We start from the raw sequence: 11,868 nt of genomic DNA, 5'->3' as shown, positions 1-11,868 counted from the left end.
AATCTCTGCTGCAAGTAAAATGTGCTGACCGTAGATGGGGACTGGGAGTTGTGTTTAGTGTGCAACCTAAATTTTTGTTGGTTTCATATTGTATCATAGGGCAGAATTAGCTTCAGCTGTAATTGTGATTCTATGCCATCATTTTTTTTTTTAATATTTAATGATTCTTTTTGCCATTTTCTGTCTTATGGGTAGCAGTGTTCACATCCAAAATAATTCAAATAAAAATTGCAAAATAATCAGAAAATAAAAAGCCGCACCAACCATAATATATTGATCATTTTGCAATAATCGCTCGGATTTGGTAGTTTTAGTATTAAATTTGTTTTAGTATTTAATCTTGTTCTTTAATATTTATTAGTTTAATTTGTTTTTACTTATTGGATATTTCAAACATAATTTATTATTTTACTTTGTAGTTTCAGCCACCAAACTACCATTTTTTTTTAATAAGGGATTGAAGTGTTGAAAAGGTGTACGTTCCTATCATCAACATAACATTTGTTTTTTCAAATGGTTAAAGTTAGTATTTGAGACGATATTATCAATTAACTTTTTTACTCTCATCTTATTACCTAAATCAGTCTATTTCCTCCGAAATTAATTATAAACATCTCTTTATAGGTTAACTGTTGTACTATTTTTCACCACTTTTTTATTCCTATGAAAAAGGTGTGCAAATTCTTTTTTAGAGGTTTTTGAATCATTCGAACAATCTAAAAAGTTCCAAGAAGAATAAATCCAATAATTTTAAAATTTTTGAAATTCTGATTTTTTTACCATTCCAAAGTTTTAAAATCTAAAATTTTCAAAACTTAAAATTTTAAAACATTCTAAGGTTTGGAAATTTTCGAAATGTAACTATTTTGAAAATTTAATTTTTAAAAAATTCGAGACTTTGAAATTTTCAAATATATCAGTTTTAAAAATTTGAAATTTTCGAAACTATCAACTTCGAAGCTTATTTTAAATAATTAAAAATATAAAATTGTCTTTTAATGTGTTTTAAGGATGGTAGGTACAACTGGGGGTGCCAGATAGAAAACTTTTTTTTATATTTTTTATTTCGACAAATTATTCGTATAGATCTATTGGAACATATCATGATATATTTATTTATTCTTTCTAATTAGGCATGACAATATAACCTACATATAAGTATGTGTCCAAATCTATTTTCACTTTGATGGAGAAAACACGTTTTGACAGTGGCTGCAGTTTTCTCCAAAATTCAAATTTTGAAGTAGAGTTTTAGGGTCCAACAAATTAAAAGTAAAGATAGCAAAAATACAATGAAGAGTCTCTTCAATCCACATACAATTCAGACAATAAAGAGCATATCTAGTTAGATGATGAGGAGTTTGGTTGGTCTCACGCCTAACATGTAAAAAATTTAAACTATGAAAACAAACATTAAAATTAATACAATCTCCAATAATATAACAAATATAGAAAGAGATTGTTGATTAGCATTCCATGTCATGACCATATATTTGAGACATTCCGATATAAGATTCAAGAAAAATATATCTTTAACAAATTTTAAATCATTATGCATAGCTAAAACTTCTGCTACCTCTTGAATCTGGTAATGAAATGACTTATCAACAACTAGCAGCAACTATTACATCATCAACATCTCTCACTACAACACCAATACCCCATTTATCCTCATCTATCAGACGTAATGCATCAACATTAAATTTATAACAACCACTAAATAGGGGTGTCCAACGAACATCAGATATAGACAAATTGGAACCTCCATTTAGCGCCTCCAACAACACTACACTAGCACTAAGAAAATTAACAATAGATCTATGTGTCTTTTGAACAATGGTAACCACATCAACATTAGTCCCCTCAAAATATTTTTTTATTTCTAGCACTCTATATTTCTTAACACAAGGCCAACATATATACAATCACATTGTCATTTCCATCAATAATATTTCTTTCCAACCACTAGTGAAATGACACATATCTGGAATCATGCTAATTAAATATCAAACCTAAAGGTAAGCAAACCAGACCTACTTTGACCAGTGACACTCTATAAAGAGATGTGAAATTGTCCCATTATGCTGTCAACAAAAAACACACAATGGATCACAACTAAATCCTATTTTAAAAAGATCATTTTTTATTGGTATTTTTGCATGAAGGATCCTCCAAGCAAAATGAGTGTGTCTTGCTCCTAGGAAAATACCTTGCTTTCAGACATTGTGAAATCAATAAATTGTTATTATGCATGACATGCCACCCTTGCTTATCGTTTATAAATAATGAATGTTAATCTTTTTCATCATAACTTTTCAAACTATTGTATGATTAATTTCATGAACTTTTGAGGTATAATCTTAAATTAGTTATAAAGTTAAGTGTACAAACTTAACAAGGATATGATGAAAATATAGCGAACTATGATAAAAAAATTATTCATTTCAAAGAGTTTATATCTACATCAAAGCATGCAAGGAGAGTTTTTTCAAGTGCAAGTATATTATTGGGTTAGATTGATGTTTGTTTGAAAGAATATTATAGTAAGCATATGTTAACAATTGTTAGAAGTGATTTTAATGATCAGATGCTGATATAATTTTTATTGTGATTGCAAAAAGAACTAGAATACATGACGTACAAAAGATAAAGGAGACCAAAATCATTCAAACAATAAATAAATGACCAAAATTATATTTAAGCCTGAGATAATTAAAGACTAAAATCAATAAGAAAAAAAAATATGCATATGATGAAGAAATATTAATCTACTTACTCTTTTTGTCTTTATACATCTATTATAATTTATTAAAACAAACCTCAATCTATTTTGTTGTCATCTCAACATTCTATTTGCCACATGCTTATATTTTTGTCACATCATAAATATTCCTATGAGTCACACTAGACATTGAGCATTGATGATGAAAAGAGTACTGAATAGCAGTTATATAATAGTTATATAGTCAATTACGTAGCAGTTAATGGCTTTCCTTTCTGTTTTGTTAGTTGCTGATGTGGCTTCACATTCAATTATGATTTTTGTTATTTCATGCACCTATATAATGGTGGTGATGAATAGCCTCAAAATAAGATGAATAAGTTTTTTTTTTCTCTCTGAGTTTTCTCTCAAACTCTGTTCCAATTCTCAGATGGTATCAGAGCGGGTAAATTCCGCTCTGCTTCCGCGATGCATGTATGATTCGTCGTTCTTTTTCAATTGATGAATTCTTGAACTGAATTTTTTTCTTGTCCTCTTTAATTTATCTCTGATCTAGGTTTTTTTTTTTCAAATCAAGAAGTTTCTTCACTCTTTCTTTTGTCTTCATTTTTTGTAATCACAATGAGAAATATAGTTGCAAATGCAAACAATCAAAACGAAAATTTCGATCAATCTCTGTGTGTATCCATATGAAAATCTGACGAGTGTAACGGTGTCGCTATCGTTGTCCAGTGACAACTATCACACATGGGAGTTGAAGATGCGAAGAGCGCTCGCGACGAACACTACTAGAAATTTCGCCTATAGTGACCGAATATTTTCAGTCACACTAGCGACCGAAATAGAGACCGTAATTTTGAATTTATGAACTAAATATTTTTTCGTCACTAAATCGGTCGCTAATGAAATTTAGAGACTGAAATAGCGACTGAATTTTAGCGACTACAATTTCAGTCGCTAATTATCACTAATAGAAAATTTTCCTTTTACACTAGCGACCAAAATAGAGACTGAAAATTTAAACCTTGAAATTAAATATCAATCTGTCACTAAATTGGTCGCTAACAAAAAGTAGAGACTGAAATAGCAACTAAATTTTAGCGACCAAAATTTTAGTCACTAACTATTTTTTATTTACATAATTTAATTTAATTTATTAATAAAAAAACGAAAAATGTGAAATAATTTTTGCATAATAATTTTTTTATTTAGAAAATGTGAAATTGTTGCTAATCCCTTCTCATTCCAACATCCGCAACTACGACGTGAAGTTAACCGGGTCTCTTAAACCGTTAAACTACAACTGTGGTGTGAACCAAAAGGTAAGGAATTTATATTCTAATTTTATGATTATGCTTCATTATTTGTGTTTTTTATTTTCTGTAATGTAATCATTTTGAATTTATTAAACTAAAGGGGGTAAAAATATTCTGCATATAAGGTGTTTGATAAAATGCTCTTTTAGTAATTTTAACTAAAATGGATAATTTGTTACTGAAAGCTTGTGATATTTGATATTGATTATAATTGTTCTCTAATGTGGCCGATAAACTTACTGAGGAGCTAATAAACTTAATTAGGATAGATTTCTATAAAAATAATAAGGTATAACTTTAATTTCAAACGCAACTGTAACTGCCCTGTTCAATTTAGTGAATTTGTTATGTAATAGCTTATGATTAATGAATTTGGGGTCATGTGGTGGGATATAGTTTTGGTCCCAGCATAAAGAGAAAAATAAAATAGCAATATGATTGGTTGAGTTAATTACTCAAGCACATGTGTCTGTAATCAAATTATGATTAACCAACAAAAGACACGGCAAAGGAAAAGGGGGTTGAGGTCAAATTAAAACTTAAATTATTATTTTTACTCTGTACACAACACACATGCAAAACTTTCTTTGCAACAAAACACCTTGGAAAAGGGAAGTTAGCTCAATAAAATTTTCTGCTCATTCTTTGTCTGTGAACCGAAGCTGCCAGCAATAACATGCACCCTTTCTTGTCATAATACATAGTTTAGTGCAGAGAAAAATAAAATAATAAATAGTAATGTCACTTGTGTGTTTGGCGAAGCAAAATGTTGTTACAAAAAAGAGGGAAAGGCTTACAAGGCAAGGCAAGAATGAGAAGTATATACTAGAGAATAAGAGAGGAAATAAGAGTTAGTTGAAAACTGATTGGATGGTGGAAGAGTATATTAATGCAAATACAGGGAGGACACATAGCACATGCAGCATAGTGACTAATGTAGAGGCATAGAGAAACATGTTTCTCATCATTTCAATGTACAATAATAAATAATAATGACACTATACAACAATATTTAAAATTACAGTTTTATAAAAACTAAAACATGTTTAACCGAAAAAAGAATAAGCTACAAAACAAGAAGATACACAAAAATGCTCACACCAACATAGAGAAGCATAAGCAGAGAGAAAGCTGTAAAGAAATGATAACAATAATTGGGAGAGGAGAATATTAAAAAGAAGAAGAAGACTATTGGAGAGTAAGGAGGGGTCCCTGTTTCTAACTTAAGAAAAAAATCCCTATACTGTTTCTCTTTGTCTACTTTCCATATGACAACAAAATTAGAATGGTGCCTCTGCATTTGCCACTTAAGAAATAAATCCCTCTACTGTTTCTCTTTGTCTACTTTCCATATGACAACAAAATTAGAATGGTGCCTCTGCATTTGCCACTTAAGAAATAAATCCCTCTACTGTTTCTCTTTGTCTACTTTCCATATGACAACAAAATTAGAATGGTGCCTCTGCATTTGCCACTTAAGAAATAAATCCCTCTACTGTTTCTCTTTGTCTACTTTCCATATGACAACAAAATTAGAATGGTGCCTCTGCATTTGCCACTTAAGAAATAAATCCCTCTACTGTTTCTCTTTGTCTACTTTCCATATGACAACAAAATTAGAATGGTGCCTCTGCATTTGCCACTTAAGAAATAAATCCCTCTACTGTTTCTCTTTGTCTACTTTCCATATGACAACAAAATTAGAATGGTGCCTCTGCATTTGCCACTTAAGAAATAAATCCCTCTACTGTTTCTCTTTGTCTACTTTCCATATGACAACAAAATTAGAATGGTGCCTCTGCATTTGCCACTTAAGAAATAAATCCCTCTACTGTTTCTCTTTGTCTACTTTCCATATGACAACAAAATTAGAATGGTGCCTCTGCATTTGCCACTTAAGAAATAAATCCCTCTACTGTTTCTCTTTGTCTACTTTCCATATGACAACAAAATTAGAATGGTGCCTCTGCATTTGCCACTTAAGAAATAAATCCCTCTACTGTTTCTCTTTGTCTACTTTCCATATGACAACAAAATTAGAATGGTGCCTCTGCATTTGCCACTTAAGAAATAAATCCCTCTACTGTTTCTCTTTGTCTACTTTCCATATGACAACAAAATTAGAATGGTGCCTCTGCATTTGCCACTTAAGAAATAAATCCCTCTACTGTTTCTCTTTGTCTACTTTCCATATGACAACAAAATTAGAATGGTGCCTCTGCATTTGCCACTTAAGAAATAAATCCCTCTACTGTTTCTCTTTGTCTACTTTCCATATGACAATATATATTGTCGCATTACGTAATGAGTGCAATTGTTCAATTTTAAATGTATTAAATGAAATGGTAATTTCTAATTTTTTGATTATTTTTTATTCTATATAGGCATTCTTGTAATTTTGGAATAGCAAAGAGGCTGAGCAATTCTCGTGTACAAGATATAAGGTTGAGTATTCAATTTTTGGAAAGGTAATTTTTTGATTATGCTTCATTCTATAACAAATAATTTTGTAATTCTAGAACATGTTAAATTGCATATTATTTATGAAAATGCTAGTGTCTACATGTGCTTAGGAAGTATGATGGTTAATTACTCAAATAGTTATAGTATATTTTATTTATTTTCTTGGTAGATGTTTAATTCTAAAAATTGTTAATTATAATGTATAGCATTTGCTTAATGATATTACAGAAAATGGATATCTGCCAATGTCGTAGTTGGATGTATAATAGGCTAAATCCTAGTCGAAAGGGGTATACTGATGAATTTCTAAACGGGTTAAACGAATTTGTGTCATTTGCAATCCAACAACCAGACATATCAAATAGAGAAATTAGATGTCCTTGTTCTGTTTGTAAAAACATTGATTTCTTAGATTTTGAAGTGGTTAAGGTTCATATTTTACGAAAAGGGTTTAAACCTGACTACTGGTATTGGACATCTCATGGAGAAAGTGATCCAGAGTTGCATGTAGAAATTAAAAGGAAACAATCTGCACAAGAGCGACATAACATTTATTTTAATAGATTTGAAAACATGGTTTATGATGCTACTGGACCACAATATCAAATGCATTGTGATGAAGAATTAGAGGAGTCCCCAAATATAGATGATCAAAAGTTCTATGATTTACTAAATGCAGCTCAGAAGCCATTGTGGCCGGGATGCAAAGATCATACTGAATTGTCTTTTGCTGCTAGATTGTTGGCAATTAAATCAGAGGGAAATATTTCTCAACGATCTTTTAATCAAACAGTGGCACTTATGAAGGAGACACATCCTCCAAATAATCTAGTTCCTAAAGATTATTATAGGACAAAGAAAATAGTTTCAAAACTTGGTCTCACTGCGGAAAAAATAGATTGTTGTGTAAATGGATGTATGTTATTCTACACTGATGAATGTAAACAATTAAAAGAATGCAAGTTTTGTAACGCACCTCGTTATGAGAAGAAAAAAATTGGTAGGGATAAATTCAAAGAGGTACCTATGAAGAGAATGCATTATTTACCGCTAATTCCCAGACTTAAGAGATTATATGCTTCGATGAGCTCAGCTCCACATATGAGATGGCATTATGAAAATAGACGAGAACCTGGAGTGATGTGTCATCCATCAGATGGAGAGGCTTGGCAACACTTTGATCAAATTTATCCCGACTTTGCTGTTGAACCGAGGAATGTAAGGTTGGGATTGTGTACTGATGGTTTTACACCATTTAATCATACTAGCTCACCTTATTCATGTTGGCCGGTAATTGTCACTCCTTACAACCTTCCTCCAAAAAAATTATTCATTTCAAAGAGTTTATATCTACATCAAAGCTTGCAAGGAGAGTTTTTTCAAGTGCAAGTATATTATTGGGTTAGATTGATGTTTGTTTGAAAGAATATTATAGTAAGCATATGTTAACAATTGTTAGAAGTGATTTTAATGATCAGATGCTGATATAATTTTTATTGTGATTGCAAAAAGAACTAAAATACATGATGTACAAAAGATAAAGGAGACCAAAATCATTCAAACAATAAATAAATGACCAAAATTATATTTAAGCCTAAGATAATTAAAAACTAAAACCAATAAGAAAAAAATATGCATATGATAAAGAAATATCAACCTACTTACTCTTTTTGTCTTTATACATCTATTATAATTTATTAAAACAAACCTCAATCTATTTTGTTGTCATCTCAGCATTCTATTTGCCACATGCTTATATTTTTGTCACATCATAAATATTCCTAGGAGTCACACTAGATATTGAGCATTGATGATGAAAAAAGTACTGAATAGCAGTTATATAATAGTTATATAGTCAATTACGTAGCAGTTAATGGCTTTCCTTTCTGTTTTGTTTAAGTTGTTGATGTGGCTTCACATTCAGTTATGATTTTTGTTATTTCATGCACCTATATAATGGTGGTGATGAATAGCCTCAAAATAAGATGAATAAGATTATTGTTTTCTCTCTGAGTTTTCTCTCAACTCTGTTCCAATTCTCAGATGGTATCAGAGCGGGTAAATTCCGCTCTGCTTCCGCGATGCATGTATAATTCGTCGTTCTTTTTCAATTGATGAATTCTTGAACTAAATTTATTTCTTGTCCTCTTCAATTTATCTCTGATCTAGGTTTTTTTTTTCAAATCAAGAAGTTTCTTCACTCTTTCTTTTTTTTCATTTTTTGTAATCACGATGAGAAAGTTAGTTGCAAATGCAAACCATCAGAATGAAAATTTCGATCAATCTCTGTGTGCATCCATATGAAAATCCGACGAGTGTAACGGTGTCGCTATCGTTGTCCGGTGACAACTATCACACATGGGAGTTGAAGATGCGAAGAGCGCTCGCGACGAAGAACAAATTTAAGTTTGTGGATGGCTCGATCCCTGTACCAAATGTAGAGGATTTGAATTATGCAGTTTTGGAAAGGTGTAATAATCTAGTGCATTCGTGGATTAAAAATTCCACACATTCTTCTATTGCAGAAAGTGTTGTGTTCATAGACAATGCGATTGACCTATGGAATGACCTAAAGGACATATTTATGCGCGGTGATAGAATCTGAGTTACTCAATTGCATCAAGAAATAGCAAATTTGAAGCAAGGTGATAACAAAGTCTTTGAGTATTTTACATAATTGAAAAAACTTTGGGAGGAGTTAGAGCAATACAGACCTATGATGCAATGTTCTTGTCCAATTGTTTGCAATTGTAATGCAATGAGAAATGCAAAATTGTTTAGATTGGAAGATAGAGTCATACAATTTCTAATAGGCTTGAATACCGAGTATCAAGTGGCTTCTTCACATGTTCTTTTAATGGAACCATTGCCTCAAGTGAACAATGTATTTTCTATGATACTACAACAAGAAAGAAAGATGAACTATGGAGTATCCTCCATTACAGTTGCTACTGTTGATGATCCAACGATATTAGTAAATTTCGTAGATGGTGGAAGGTCCTATGGTAGAGGAAGAAGTGGTGGACCTCATGGAAGAGGTAGAGAAAGTGGCAAGATTTGTACCTACTAAGGCAAAGTAGGTCATACTGTTGAAACTTGCTATAAGAAGCATGATTTTCCCCCTAATTTTAGGCGTGGCAGCAATTATGCAGCAAATTATACAGAAGTTGAGTTATGTGATGAAAAAGGAACAACTAGTTCTAGCTCAAGAGCTGAAGAAAATGGTGTGACACTCACAAAGGATCAATACCAAAGTATAATGGCATTACTAGAAAAGAACACGATTGTTGATTCCAAATGTTCAATCAATTTATGTCAATCAATTACACTTATGAGTAATATTTTACACTATTAATCATTTTTTCACATTCATGCACAATTATTCCACTTAGTGGCGAGTAATGATTCTATACGTTAAAAATTCAATTACTCATTTAATTCAATAATAAAAAAAACTACTAAACCACTTATAAGTATTGTAACAAATGCTCCTTATCAAACCATTTGCATTATCTCAATATGGTAACGGTAATAAATCGATATAATAAGAAGATTATAGCCAAAGAAAGAATATTATTTTAATCTTTAGGTAGACTTCTAACTTTAGAGTATTTTTTCACAAACAAATGATTGCATTCATAATTTAGTAATAAACAACTACTTTGTTACTTCTAATTTTTTTTGTGTATTGCAATAATTTCAAGAACAGTGACATTTGAAATCATATTAGGTTTTACAATATAATTTAAGCCAATCAATATTTTCCTATACGATATTTATTCATGTTAGTCAATCACATGCATCATATATGAGGATTGTTGTTAAAAGCTTTTTTTCTGTTAACATGTGACATAATCCAACTTTATGTTTAATAGTTTTTACAAATATTGATGTTATATCTAAATATGTCGCAACTATTATTATATTATATTTGTAAAACTTAAATTAATCGAACAATATTGATTGTCTACAATACGGTCATCTCACCTATGCCCATTTAATTGCATATTCAAATGTATGAGTGAAAGATTTTTTTTATGTCAAGTTGCAATATTGTATGTAAGTTTTACTCATGAGTCCTCTATATAACAACTATAGTTAGCTTTTTAAGAAATTTTAGTTACATATTTTTTACTATTATTATTTCTCAATACATTCAAACACACCAAAACTAAACTAATTCATATATATTGAAGATCTATATACCTTCAAGGACATGGATTCATATACACTTCTATACCTCAAAAATTCAAGATCTAAAATAAGAGTAAGCTATAAATGTTTTAGTCATAATAACATCTTTTAAGAAACCAAACAAGTCATAACATTTTATAATCATATAATTTTACAAATAATTTTTTCATTTCCAATATTTTGAAAAAAAAATATCAAATGAATTTTGCAAATAAATAAATTAATAATCATAATAAATAATTATAATATTATTAATATTATCATTTTATAAAATAAAAATATATATTTTATTTGATAGAAGATACACAAATTTATTAAAAGTTATCATAAAATACAAATATGTAAAAATTATTAAAAAATTTACTTCAAATTAATAAAATACACAAATTTATTTAAAATTATCATAAAAATGAATATATTAAAAATCATTAAAAAATATATTGAACAAAAGTTTACTATATATGTATTCTGGAAAAAAAAAATAGTAACACTCAACTTTCATCAACTAAATTATTTACTTATAATTGAATGCTATTTTTGTTTTTAAAAATTCCTTATTATAATGAAAATTTGAATGTTAAAAAATAAAGTACTACATAAAATTAAATTAGTTTTCAATAAAATTTATTTTTGTCACATATCAATATAACTACAATTCAAAATTTTCAAAAAATCAAATCTGTAATATTATACAAACAATAAATTAAAACTTTTAAATACCTAAAACTATAATTAAAATATATGTAAATCTTTAATAAATTAAATTTTAAGCATTAGTGTCCAAGTCTATATTGTGCTTAACACTAGTGTTGCATCTCATTGGTGGGAGAATTTTATTGAATAGAATTCCTAAATCTAAAAAAAAAACATCTCCTTATGATATTTTGAAGAAAAGACAATTGAACTTGTCTTATTTTTGAACTTGGAGTTGTCTGGCTTATATCATAATCTTAGATCCCAAGCGAGTTAAACTCGCCAGTAGAAGCTATGAATAGGTATTCATTGAGTATGCAGTAGACAACAAAGTGTATAGGTTTTATGACCTAAATGCAAAAGTGATCATAAGGTCAAATGACGTAGACTTATATAAAAACCAAGTCACGTTCATGTGATGAGGAGTATTGAAAACCGAAAACATGTGGATAAACTAAAAAATAAAACATAAACTCTTCC

The sequence above is a fragment of the Cicer arietinum genome, chromosome 6 (genome assembly GCF_000331145.2).
Source record: "Cicer arietinum cultivar CDC Frontier isolate Library 1 chromosome 6, Cicar.CDCFrontier_v2.0, whole genome shotgun sequence".
NCBI lineage: Eukaryota > Viridiplantae > Streptophyta > Magnoliopsida > Fabales > Fabaceae > Cicer > Cicer arietinum.
The sequence above is the reverse complement of the archived record's forward strand: the minus strand, read 5'-3'. Positions refer to the sequence as shown.